Source organism: Bemisia tabaci, chromosome 3, assembly GCF_918797505.1.
Source record: "Bemisia tabaci chromosome 3, PGI_BMITA_v3".
NCBI classification, from domain to species: domain Eukaryota; kingdom Metazoa; phylum Arthropoda; class Insecta; order Hemiptera; family Aleyrodidae; genus Bemisia; species Bemisia tabaci.
This window is the reverse complement of record NC_092795.1, coordinates 39,619,040-39,632,726: the sequence shown is the minus strand read 5'-3', so window position 1 is coordinate 39,632,726 and position 13,687 is coordinate 39,619,040. Positions and strand designations below refer to the sequence as shown.

The following is a 13,687-nucleotide window of genomic DNA, read 5'->3' as shown; positions in this document are numbered from 1 at the left end:
GTAGCATTGCCAAATGTATTGCAATTTGCAAATGATACGTGTTCGCTGAACATGTTAGCGAGATTGACACCCGCAAACATTTTGCCGGAACGTTCTCGGTAGAAACTGTGTGCGAAAACATATTCTGGGAGATTCTTTCGCAACAAATTTTGATATAGAGATGACAGACGCGCAGTTCAAGGCAACTACACAGTATGAAAAAATAATCAAAATTGTGTGTCAATATGGGAAGTAAAACACGAAGTAACACAATTTTTGGTCTTACTTTCCCCTGCGTCAAATTGACTAAATCTTTGGGTTGAGGGGGCCAAATATTTGTGTTGAAAATCTGCGACCTCATCGAAAGTTAGGCGCTAGCCGCCAGGACCAAATCTGGATCGCATCGGTTGTAATTATATGTGCTAGCCCCCTGCAAGTCGCAACCTCTGAGCATGGGTAGGAAAACAAGAGTATACGTGAAAGTTCCGCAGGACACTTTCTTCATGCGCCGATGTCTCTGAGTAACCTATGGTTTGGGTCTATTTAACCCTAAATGGTGTTGAGCAAGCAAGTCTTTTGGGTTGATCTGACACAAAGGAGTAATAAAAGTAACACAGAGTAACACCGCGTATCGCCAGCATTACGCGGCGGCACGTATGCGGAGCGCCTTCAATTTTCTCTCCACGCAACCAGGACATCCATCGAGCACGAATAGTTGCATCCAGGGGTTTTAACCAAACACCAGCCTCTTCCGTTAACCTATACAGTTATAATGAAGCTGAGGTGTTTTTCCATTTTAGAAAATTGACATGATGATCTCTTTTCCTTTTCATTTCCCCCCTATAAATCTACAAATAAGCACACCCTTACGAGTACTTTCACCGGAGATGCCCTCTTTTACCCTCATCGGACTTTTTACTCGAACAGCTCGCTCAACTTCGTAACAGAAGTGTCATCAACCCAAGATCGAAGTTGATGCCTGAAAATATTTTATGCTGTATGGGTGGCCGTTATCAGCGTAGGAAATACGGGGTGTCATCTAGCAGTCGTCTCCTAATAACGTTACGCACTTTTTCGGCACTTTTGACCTCCTACCGGCCTACCCCCTTTCAATGCTTTCGTGACGTAGGTCCCTATTCTTTAACACGTGAAAACAAACTGGCGTAACGCTTTCCTCGACCCTCCTCCCCTCTAGAGCGTTACGTAACTGTAAAATCTAGTCCAATCTGTTGGTGTAAAATAGCGTAAGACGTGAAACAATTAGAGTACTTGACATTATGAAGGGAAATGGACGCTGGCAACGGTGCGATGGATCGCTGAATCGTTTGAATCGCGTCGGGGAGTTTTATCAGTTTTTTCACCGAGTTTCGAGTTTCTCAGCTCATGCCGGAGCCGCGACTGAACCGCGCTGATACTACAATCAGCGCAATCATCAGTCTCCTGCCGGCAGTCCCCGCGCGCGCCAACAACGCCTCGCGACCCAACATAACCAAAAAGTCTCGTGTTTATGTTGTCAGTGCGCGCACGAGTAGTCCTCGTACCCTGCGACTCGCAAGAAATGTTTCGTTAATCGGTTGGATTCCAGTTTTTGTGTTTTTAAAAAAAATAATCATTTAATTTTTTGGTATCAATTTTCAATGATCCAATTATAATAATTTTAATATGCCAGCAAAAATTACCAAGCTCTCAGAAAGTAACGTGTGCTCAAAAATTTGTAGCTGAGAGATATTTCACATTTCTCCCTCTTTTGTATCTTTTTTTCTCCTTTTTATCTGGAAAATTATCTCTGAAGTTTCTCTTTAATTTTCACAATCGGGTTCCTTAAGGTTTGGTACTGGGAAATTTACACACGCTACTTGAGTACCAATGGGCCAAAAAGTGTATTATCTTTGCCAAGCAAGCCCATTACGTGGTTAGCATTCACTAAAAAAAGGAACAAGTGACAATAGTGACATGGACCTGAAACGCAGAAAAATAGGTGTATAGCTTCAAATCATTCCTGTACGAAGCTAAATGAGGAGCTCTCTGGAAAATGGGCCCAAGTCGAAAAATCGCGTTTGGGCAAAATGCATCTGAAGTTTTAACCGTTACTTTCTAGCAATTGACGACGGTGATTTACATCGGAAATCGGAGGCTACGTTCCGATGTTAGTTACCATTAGTGGCTAGAATGTACCTAATAATAGAAAAAAACTCTCAAACGCGATTTTTCTCTTTTCGCTATTCAGCCCTTTTCCGGAAAGCTTCTCAAATACGAGAAAAATTCAGATGAAATGCAAATGCTAATAAATTTCGTGCATTGAATATTTTTTGCGCTTTTTAAATTTTTGGAGAGAGAAAATAGATATGTTCGGAGACAGGACCAAAACTGTCCTTTATTCAATTTTTTTTTAAATAAAGTGTGTTTCAGTTTCGTTTTTATTAAACGATGCCGTTGTAATTATCTCTGGATCAGTAGACAAAGAGAACTTGTTGGAAAATTCACCTTTAAAATACGGATTCTTTAAAAGAATGAGTACCTAAAAAGTTTAACATTCAAGTTTTCAGCAGATTGAAATTTGGACGAAAGTTTAAGGGTTCCTATTGAGTTTCTAACGGTGAAAAGATAAATATCGAGGCTTTTCTACGCCGAGTACCGCTACCTAAAAGTAGTGCTGGAGATCGACTCGCCCATTTCCATTCTTACATTTAATCTTATAATGAAGTGCGGATATTAATAAAATTCTGATTAAGTGTCTTAACACGTTGGGGTAGGTTCCAAGGACAGTTGAATTCAGATAACAAATGTATCCACGTTGCAAATAAAAGCCCATATTATTGGTTTATATGAAAGAAGATAAGCTTTTGCATAGTGATGCACGGTATGCTTCACAATTATTCTTCATTGTTTTAGCAACCAATTCTCGCACACATAATCGCGATTTCGTCCATACTAATACCTCCAAAAAATGCAGTTTTTTTTAAACGCGTGAGACATTGAATATCAGTAAGTTTGACAGTGTACTGTTGTAGATAAAATTCTGAAATTATACTTTTTGTGCTAAAATCTAATTCAAAGCATTCGACTTGGAAAAATGAGCGTAGTTGCAAATAAGGAATTTAACGAAACATAGGATTCAGGTAAACCATTCAATAGGAACTGTTCTCTGCATACTTAAACACGCCTTGCACAATTCAAGACTAAAATTATTCATTCTTTTAAAACGCTCAGAAGTATAAATATCTTAAATATTTTTTTCAGAAATTCAAAATTTTAATCGCGGGATAGTAAACGGACACTTGTCATTATATGAATGCATGCTTATCTGAAGAAGAATGATGCCGTATATGGAATCTTTTTGCTATATAGTTTGACTGGAAAATGTAGAAGCGAACTAATTGTACAAGCCACAATTTGGATAAAATGAGTCGGCAGAGGTTTCTAGATCAAGTAATCGCACATTTTCTTTCATCAGAAATTAAAATATTTTGAATGTGAAAATGCGGGTTGGACCTCATTTGTGACACTGTACCGTCTAGAGGACCAAAACTCTACCCCTCTTTTTATCGGTTCTAACTTGATGCAGTAGCGAGGCGTGAATGATTGATTTATCGATATTTCCCCATTTGAAGCTGTGGTATAGAATCGATTATTACGGTTTTCGTTGCGAACACCCTGTTTATCGATCCTTTTCTAAAGGTTTGAATGACAGATCAATCGATACATCGCAAGGTACGCCACCCCACTGACTTGATGTGATTTGGTGGCCTCTTTCAACTGAACTCGTCCCAATGATCGAGGAATCATCATCTCAAACATGATAAAATGACACATTGCCTAACAAAGGTGTTCGAGTGGCGTAAGTCCATGCGCACATGACTGATGCTCATTTTGACCCTTGACGTATGGATACACCTACATTATGTTATTTAAAAAAAAAGGGGGGGGGGAGGCCATTCTGCTCATGGTAATTTTTTGGACTTAATCGTCACAAGCCTATGGCTTGGTTACAACTCCGATTTTCTATCACACATTTTCCCTCGGTGTCAAGCCATTTGTATTGAACGCGGTGAAGAAACTCAGGGGAACCTTTCCAGATGGAAAATTTTCGTCAAAATTTTAATCTCGTCCATTTAAAGCTTCAATCGCTCTAATTTATGTAAATATCTCTCAGCTCGGTGATATAACCGTCTACGTTTTTGGATCAAGTAGACTGTACAAGTTGATGTTTACTTTGGAAACAGATCTATACTTTGGTGATAAGGAGTGAAGCGAGAAGCTATAACGAAGTGTTCGTCGCTAGGTACCGCAGCCCAGATCGAGTGTTGTTCGCACACAAATTTTCAGGTAAGGTTACTTCCTCACTTAAAGTGACTAATTTTTAGTGTCCTCGAACTAATTTTTCTGCAGCATTTTTCTCAAGCATGCCAGACTGCGCATGCAGCGCTCGCGTGAGTTTTCACTCTCAAGAACAAACTTTTTCAGCTCTGAATTCAGGTCATCAGCCTTCTATCTTTGAATTAACAGCAGAAATTATCAATATTTATAACTTTCAAACTAAATGCCCCGCGAAGTCTCATGCTTCGCAGTTTGCCACCGAAAACTTTTGAAAACAAATTACCTTTTATATTTTTATGCAAGAAGCAACGGAGGGTGGGCTGAGAACCATTTGGACTGCATTTTGCAATTTGGAGCCATAAATTCTGGCTGATCTGAAAAAAACACTTTTATGCATAGGGAAACTAATGGCGCATACGTTGTTTTTTAGACCGGGTCGAAATTTATAGTTCCTAATTGCAAAATGTAGTCCATTTAATCCACTAATCTCTACGAAGGAAAAATTTCTACCAAATTTTAAGTGCATGACGTAGATCAGCAAATCTCTTTTATCGCATCAGAAGCTGGGATTTTTTCCGGTTTCCTCTCTCCAACACAGGTCGTCCGAGGAGCGTCGGGTTTGGTCTCTCTTCGAGCGACATCTCAATATTTTTTGACAAAATGATGATGTATTCATGACAGTCTGGTCCAAAACGAATCGGTAATGATGTCGGTTATTGTTGTTCAATATGCAGTACCCGAGCCGAAAGAATCCTAATTCGCTGAGTCGAATTTTTCATGGGTGTAAATTACTCTTAATCTCCAGGGTCAGCCTTTATGGAAGCGTCTCGCGCACTAATTTTCATTTTATTTTATTGACTTTGAACACCGATAATTTAAATCATTTAACAAGGGAAATGATTGGCTTCGCCGCAAATTCAATATAGAGAATGCATCTACATGATTTTGAAACTTGGAAATGCACCATTTTTGAAAAGAAAGTATTCAATTCCGCACGAAAAAACACACGAAAAACTCGCACTGGTATAGATGCATGTGAACATCTCACTAACCGTTGCTGAAAACAAACAGTAAAAACATATGCTATTGCATTGGTGTTTGTATGTTTTGGATTGATTTAACATTAGGCACCGGTTTCTTTAGTGGTTCACTGGGACTTTTTTTTTTTTAAAGAAATAGTAGAACACATGGGGGGGGGGGGGGGAAGGTCGTCAAAGATGGATGAGCCGGCGTTAGTCGATGAGGCACGAATCCCTTTTCTTTTTTTTTAAATAAATGGAAAATTCGGTCACAAGCATTGGGCTCGTTTCCGTATTTTTATCAAGTAGCTACTGTTTTACAATTTTTTTTCTTTTCTTGTTAGTAATGAAGCAAAGGGCATAATCCCTGGAATTAAGTTGGAATGGCGACTTTTCTGAGTGTCAACTCTCTGTCCCCCTCTCCTTCCTCACTAACCAATGAATAATCTCTCTTAACAGACGTTTTCTCTGACCTCGATACAATATAAACCTACAGTTTCAAATTTGTATCTTTTGTTCAAAGAAATTTGATTTCCCAACACCTCCGGACGACCCTGAATAGTGATGCATCAATGTAGAGAGAAGATACCCTGATTTTTTCACGTTACGCTACGGGATCTTTTCATCGCATCGTAAAATAATTATTTTTGACTGGTTTTTTCACGTGTCGAATCAAGGACTCGCACATCCAATACAGACCTCCTAATCACATAAACAGGTTAAAATAAACTCGGATCCTTGAATTTAAACCCGAAGCGAGTGCACTGAGTCGCTCGACCATGAGTGAACTACTTTTAAAGAGCCTGAATACTGACAATGAAGAACCCAATGAATTGATGTTTCCTTTCGCTTCAGTGAGCTTTTTATTTGGTCCGTGGACGCTCGGATTGAATTGAAGCTTTGGTTTGGAGGCCAAATTCCGTATAATTCGAGGGGAACAGGGAACACCAGGAATAAGTTTATTACTTTCCTTCAATTTGGTTCTTTCCCTTATTTTAGGAGAGGGTATATTATCTGGTCTTTTAATAAAAAAAATTTTTATTAGTTGATTGAGCCACATGGAGCCGCGGTAGTAAATTTCTGACACCGGCACGAAACCATAAAATCCTGTCTCGTAAATTAGATCAAATACTTATTCCTAATATTAACTGAAGTTCCGGTATAGCAGGAGGAAATGAGTCAGATGAAAGAAGTGCCTAACCTAGTATTGAATCACTGAAACTTCAGAAAGTGAAGGGATTGAAAATTTTCTGATGTGCTGAAAATGATTCCTGCGGGGAAACTTCTGGACTGCTGGGTGGAACGTCTCTTTTCTGGTGATCGAGGGCTACAGAAATTTATAATTTTAGATGCTTCAAACGTCCTACTGGAAAAATTTACAAACAAGTATGTAAAATATTTTGAGTGGCTCAATAACGTCAACAAAGTAACAAATCCAATGCTAACATGTGTCAATTCCCCATCCAACGACAAGGAAAAAGCTAAATTTTCTACAAGCATCGCAAATTCCTCTGTGTTTTGAGGAAGAAAATTAAATTGTTATTGCGGCTGATGCTGGGAACCAACAGATGATAACGCGAGTAAAACAAAATAAACCTAGAATACAGAGATATTTTGCCGCAAGGAGGCATTCATTCTGTAAGGTGTACCAAACGTTACGAAAAAAGAGTATCAAAACAGAACGCAGGTACCTCTGGTTAAAAGGACGATTGGAACTAAATAATTCCAACGATGTCATTATCAATTTATTTATTATTAATTTTTCTAATGACATTGTATCTTGTTAGAGGTCGAGCCGACCACTAATTTGCCTCCAAAAATTCATATGAACTTGGCAAAAGCATGTTTAGTGCAGTAGCTGTAGAAGTCACCTACTATAAGCGTCATTAGTAGCTGTACTTTCTCCACGATATGAATATATAAATAAGCTGGCGAAAATATCGGGTAAACTAGATCGTTAGAACGACGATCTAATCAGGAAAACACTCTCGTAAGAGCGCATCATGAAAGAGCAATACAGAAGTATATTATCTTCCTAAACATTAACAAAAAATAGGATCTCGATATTCTATTGTCTCTGAAGTACTAAGTACTTATATAATAATATTTATCAGTAAGATTGAAACAATTCTCTTCCTCAAAAGGAAACATTCTTTCATAATGATTGAAATGATCAACTGATCTACAGCTGGGGCATTGTTTTATTGTCGATTATGGTCGATACTGTCGGTTTTAAATTGATTGATTTTTACTACAAAAATAGAAACGTTACTAATTCAAAACTACGAGAAATATTTTTCAAAATTTTTAGTTCCTCCTATTTATTTTTTCATATTTCATTTTTCAAATGCACGTGGCAAACTTTTTGGTACCAACCAAAAATATCTTGGACGAGCCTACCTGGACAAAATGTAGCTTTATTTTGTGTAAATATGTAGCATTTTCGTAAAAGTATGTTCTCTGCTTAAGTTACGGTTCTGAGTTCAATCTAAGCTAAGTTGACTCTACAACATAACTGGTTTATACTACGCACACGCTACTTTTGAGGTTCAAGCACATGTAGGTGGGCGAAACTAGGTATTTTTCGAGGGACAAAAGGGCACCTGAACAAGGGGGTTCCGGGGGGCACAAAAACCTTCTCCCATGGGGATCTTTGGGACTCCTCTTGTTCCAAGGAAGAGTTTAGAGAAAATTCCAAGTTTTAAAGGAGATTCGGGGGGGGGGGGGGGGCTTCTCTAGAAAATTTAGAGAAATTTAGTAGTCTCTGGAGCCATTTTGAGCTAATCTCGCCGAAAAATTGATCAAATTACATTTTCCAGGATGGAAAATATGTAACGCACTTACATGACGAAGTCCCTTTCATTTCATGAGAGGGCTCAACAGAGTTCCGGGGAGGGTAGGGTAGCCCCCTGGCCCCCCAGTTCCGCACCTGTTCAAGTACTGGATCACGAAAATTATATCTGCTTCAAAATAAGCGATTTCTTTTAAAGTATGAAGGTCGGATATTGCTTTACAGAATTACGTAGAACATCTTAAACTCTCCGAGCATATAAATGCAACAACGAGTAAGTCCTTAGAAATTTGTCATAGGTCAGTATTTGATGTAAAAAAACTGGAGATGACAACAAGTCACCAAATTTGACAACATCCCACCGGGAAACGCAAAACAAAGTTGATTGATGTTTACCACGGTGATCTCTTACAATAGGTCTTGAGTTCCCCCGACTGTACGGACTGGATTGTCAAAGCGTAAATTTTACGGTTGACTGTGAGGTTATGTTATGGCTACCGTACGCACTGCGCAAGCCTCACGCAAACGAAATTTTTTCGGGCCTCAAGCGATCAAAACAAGGGACCAAATGAAAGAATCAGAGACAAACCGGGCTGGCAAAAAATGGGCAGAAAAGTAATTTTTCACTGAAGATTGTATCCTCGCATGAGCCTGTCGTTCCATTGAAAACTAACATTTTTTATATGGAAGAATTTCAAAAAACGTCATTATTTCTCATACTCCAAAATTGCAGGAACGCAAGATAGGAATTAGTTGGACTCTAAAATTGCCCCGAAAACGTGTGTTTAATCAGTTGCGTTTACTCACTTGAGGTATACGTATATTGTTAAGAAATGCGAGAAAAAGGGAAACAGTCATCATCATGGGCAGAACTCGGATCTTTTTGTGGGGGCAGCACCTAAGAAGAGCACTCATCACGTGGGGGTCGGGGGGGGGGGGGGGGAGTATAGACGGACACTCCACAGAGGAGGATCTACAGGACTCCACCGGCTCTAAAAAGGGGAGTTTGGAGGGACTGCTTCGGCTAACAAGGGGGGTCTAGAAGGTCTCCGTGGGGAAATTTTGAAAAATGAGTCGTTTTAAGGGAGTTACTACAACCAAAAAGTTGACTAAAATACGAATTCAATGATGAAAGACATGCCACGCACTTATTTATCCAAATATTTCATATTTTCTGGAGGAAGCCTGGTAGGTAGATTTCTGGAAGGAGGCAGCCCCTTTGGCGTCCTATAGTTCCGCCCTTATAGTTATCACACTATCGGTTTAGTTAGGAATCACACCTGAGTACGTAATACATTTTCCAAACTCTTCGTTTTTTATTCCACTGCGCGACGACAGCGGAGTCATCCATTCATCTTCTATAACGTGACGTAATCTATGAAATGCTCCATATTTTAACAATTAAAAATACCTACGGCTAATGCCTTACACGCATATATTTTACGTGCAAGAAAGGCTGTCTTGCTCATTCAAAAAATGAACCAATTACGCGTGTTTTAGAATCGTCTCTGAATGTGGTCGTAACTCGCAAAAACAAATCAAGATCTGCCGAAATCTATCTAAAGTCTTAAATTTTCACTCGCGATCCCACAAGTCTCCTCTCGACCTTTTCCTAGTACGTAGTACGGCCCGTAACAAATAATATCATTTTACATAAACCTCATGCTGTCGATTGAATCTGATTTTTTTAATGCATACCTAAATTTCTTTGACTTTCATAGAACTTTCTCCTAAAATAGTGCTCACCGTCTATCCACAATCCATAAAACTACCTACATTGACATTATAAGCTGCAGGGACAAATTAAACGATAAATACTCACATAAACGGAAACTCTGAAGGTAGACACGTGAGCTGTGTATCAAAAGTCAAGTATAGCACATGAAAGTTGTCAAATTGCCCAAGAAACTTTGCCACGTATCAATCTCTCTGTCGTATGATTTTTCGTTTGTTTCAAGTTTAATGAAAAATCGTAGGAAGACTCAACCGATGAGATCACAAAGCCATAACGATAATTTTACGAGATTTGACCCCCCCCCCCCTCCCCATTTTTTCACACCGAGAAAAAAACAGTTTTTCTACCGTTTTAACGGTCGTAATGTCACACGGGATTCCACGGTAGTAGAACCGTGAATTTTGATTCTTGTAACGATGAGCACGATGATATGACCGTGTTTACCGTAATATTACTGTGGGCACAGACATACTATTATGAGCATGGTTATGTTGTTTAATTCAAGCTGAATGAAGTGGAAATCGACCTTACCCAAACTCAGTTCAAAATTATACTCCCTAATCGAATTTTTTTATTTATTTTTTATAAATTTATTTTTATTTTATTTTTTATTTTTTTTGTAAAATTAATTTATAATATTAAGAATTTTATTGATCTCTGAGCAAACGAGGGCGGTAAGGATGGCAACACGATCTAGGTGTAAGCGACATAGGATTTGGAGTGGAGTATCAGTGCTGTTATTATTGTATCAACAAGTTTAGCCGGCGGCGGGCGGGCGTCATTAACCAATTAGCACGATAATTTCTTGATCCAGCTGTTGGTCCGTCTTCTCGGCCTGCCCCTGCCCCCCCCCCCTCCTCTGCCGAGGTCCTCGTCACTTCGTCAGTCGTCGTGAGTCGAGCAAGACACATTGGACACACTCGACACCTAAATAGAGATGTATCGACCCGGCCGACAATGGAATGAGTCAACAATAGAGGCCGGACAAAATTCGGAAAATTTAAACGCAAAGGCCTTGTCTCCACGGGACGTTTTCATGGGATGTGTCCCAAGTTCGAATCCCAGGAATGAAACTTCTGGGATTTTTCCCAGTTACCGTCTCCACGGGACGGGGCTCATACGGTCCTGCGACTAGTTTGCGCGGGAAGATAAATTAGTTAAAGTCGAGTATTTAACCGGGATTAAAATAATAATCACACTCAGTCGACAATCAGACACATTATTTTAACGAGACAAACATGAACAATGGAGTAATCAACAATATATCGCACAATTCGTTTTCACTTCTTCCTCTCTCAGTGGGTCCTAGGGGTACAAGGACCAAACTTGGTACTGGGAAAAATATTGATTAACTCAATATTTTTCCCAACTTCGTAAATGGGATTTTTCCCAGGGACAAATCCCGTGAAACATCCCGTGGAGACAAGGCCTAATAACTCCGTTTTTACAAAAATTTGAGCTTCTAAAAGTGGTTGAATTTGTTTCCTCGTAAAATTTTCTTCTCTAAACACATATTACCATTTAAAATATGATGAAATAAACATCTAAATTTGCAGCTCTATTCAAGAATTTCATGTCCGACCTCTCTATTGACTCGATTCACTGTGCGGCCGCGGCCCGTTTTGGGTGCTCCTCAGGCTTGAACTTCAAATTGCTCACGCCCCGAGGCCGAGGCGAGGTGTGTCTGTACCGATCGCGATCGCACCCGAAAGAGACGATCCAGTTTAGTCACATTAACTTGACGTCATTTTCCTCTCGTTACTCACTTTGACCTAAGTAGAGATAAATCCGTCGCATACTCTCGCTAGAGCGAATAGAAAAGGTATTCCATGAGGGAAATCGCCTAAAAATTACACGATCCAGTTCAGTCTCACTCACTTGACGTCATTTTAATAGTAATATACTCAGTTTGAGTTATGTACAGATAGATCAGTCGCAAACTCTCGTTATAGAGTTAATAGAAAAGGTATTCCATGTGGGGATTTGCCTAAAAATTACGAAGCGCGCACTGAGGAAGTCCAAAAATCATTCCTAGCTTCATAATTTGCGTAAAAAATTGGCGCATTTTTGAGCCTTTTGTTTCACATAATACACCACTGCTGAAACATGATTACAGACGGATGATTTACTCACAATCAGTGGCGAGACGTGCTTTGCGATATATCGATTGATCTGCCATCTAAACCTATTTAAAGGATCGATAATCGTAGTGTTTGAAACGATCACCTTAGTAATTGATTCTTCACCATAGCGTCAAATGGGGAAATATCGATAAACGATCATTCACGCCTCGCCACTGGAGCCAGCTCGGTTTCGCAACTGCATGCAAAACTGAATGTAGTCGCTGTCATGTGGCAGTTCTCCAATGAAAACAAACGACGAAAGTTCCTCTACACATTAAACTTAATTTAAAGAGCAGGGGAGAAAAGATTATGTCGTATAAATGACGTTTTTTGAGGTTTTCGGTTTCAACTTAAGAATTGCGGTGTCAACACGACGGCGTCAATTTTCACTTTCGTATGAAATTATGAAACTATAGTAATTCGTTTTTTCCACATTCCGTGCGATTCGTCAGGATTGCGTTCTTTGAAATTTCACACCTAAACGTTAAACTTAGTTTTCCCAAAAGAAAAAACAAACAAAAATCCAAACAAAGGATGACTTATCGACGCAGGTTAAAGGAAATGGTGCATATCGTGCTCTGCAGATACCTACTTTGTTGCGATTTCGAGGGCATACATTTAAATAATGCATTTCTCGGAAAATTGAAAATGACGCAATAAAAATAAGTAGTGATTTAATTTATAGGCACATTAGGCAATGCTGGAATTAAGTTAGGTGTGAGTTAGGTGTCTCTTGTGCATACTAAACGGATTTCATTATAACGCCTGGATGCAACTATTCGAGCTCTATGGATGTCCGTATTGCATACGCACGGGAGTGAAGGCGTTTTGACTTCAGACCGCCTCACCACTTCACCAGCGGCGCGCTCAGGCTCAGAGGAGCGAGGCAAAGAGAGGAGTCCCCTGGTAAAAATTGGCATTAGAAGCTGTGTTCCAAAATACCATAGACCTACAACCGGCTGTAAGATTTCCAATAGCTTCTATAGCCAGCAACACAATTTCTTATGGCCTTTTATAACCGATGGCGACTAAGCAACAGCCTGGCGATAAAGTGTATGCTAAACGTTACTAATTACGGATGTCAGGGCTTAGTGAGTTTTTTTACTACCGCTCTCTTATTGGGCCGTAGTATCTTAATTTATTTTGCGAGGAAAGCTCCGTACTTTTGAAGGATGCCTGCCATTTCTAATATGTTGGAGCGCCTTCAATTTCGTATGATACTGTGCAATACCTCTGGTGTGAAATAGTTGCTTCAAGCGCCGTGGTACGTAGCGGCGCGGCGCGGCGGGCGGGCAGCCAGCGCGAAATGCGCCTGCAAACCTAACAGGGATACTTCACGCATTGCGCAATGCGTGAAGTATCCCCGTTAGGTTTGTAGGCGCCAGTGCGTCGCCGCTCCGCTTTGTGTTAAGCTCTAATATTTAATCTCGTGGAGTCAGCGTTTTTCAACTCATGACTTTGAAATGTTTGCACACTCTGTATGGATTATTCTCATTTTAATTGATGAAAAAAATATGTAGTATAGGAAAATATAATGTGCGTTTTGTAAATATTAAGGTGATTCCGTGCAAACCTAGGGATTTGCAAAGCACACGAATTTCTACACAATTTCTTATACCCTTTTATAGCCGATGGCGAAAAAGCAACAGTCAGGCGATAAAGTGTAAGGCCCGGCGATAGGAACTATATCCCGGCTGTATAATTTTTTATCGCTTCGTGTAGC

The 13,687-nt window shown here is 39.7% G+C and overlaps 1 protein-coding gene across 6 annotated transcripts in view; it reads left to right on the top strand.

The window, feature by feature from the left end:
• The first annotated feature begins 1,380 nt into the window (after positions 1 to 1,380).
• Positions 1,381 to 13,687, top strand: part of Ork1 (open rectifier K[+] channel 1) — a 61,528-nt gene continuing 49,221 nt past the window's right edge. Inside the window, exons 1-2 of one of the 6 annotated variants that reach the window (XM_019044465.2) lie at positions 1,381 to 1,552; positions 4,203 to 4,305. The gene's annotated coding sequence lies outside the window, so the exon portion shown is untranslated. Of the gene's footprint in view, positions 1,604 to 4,132; positions 4,306 to 13,687 lie in introns of all 6 variants that reach the window. The other 5 variants (XM_019044464.2, XM_019044461.2, XM_019044466.2 and 2 more) reach the window with 5 other exon arrangements.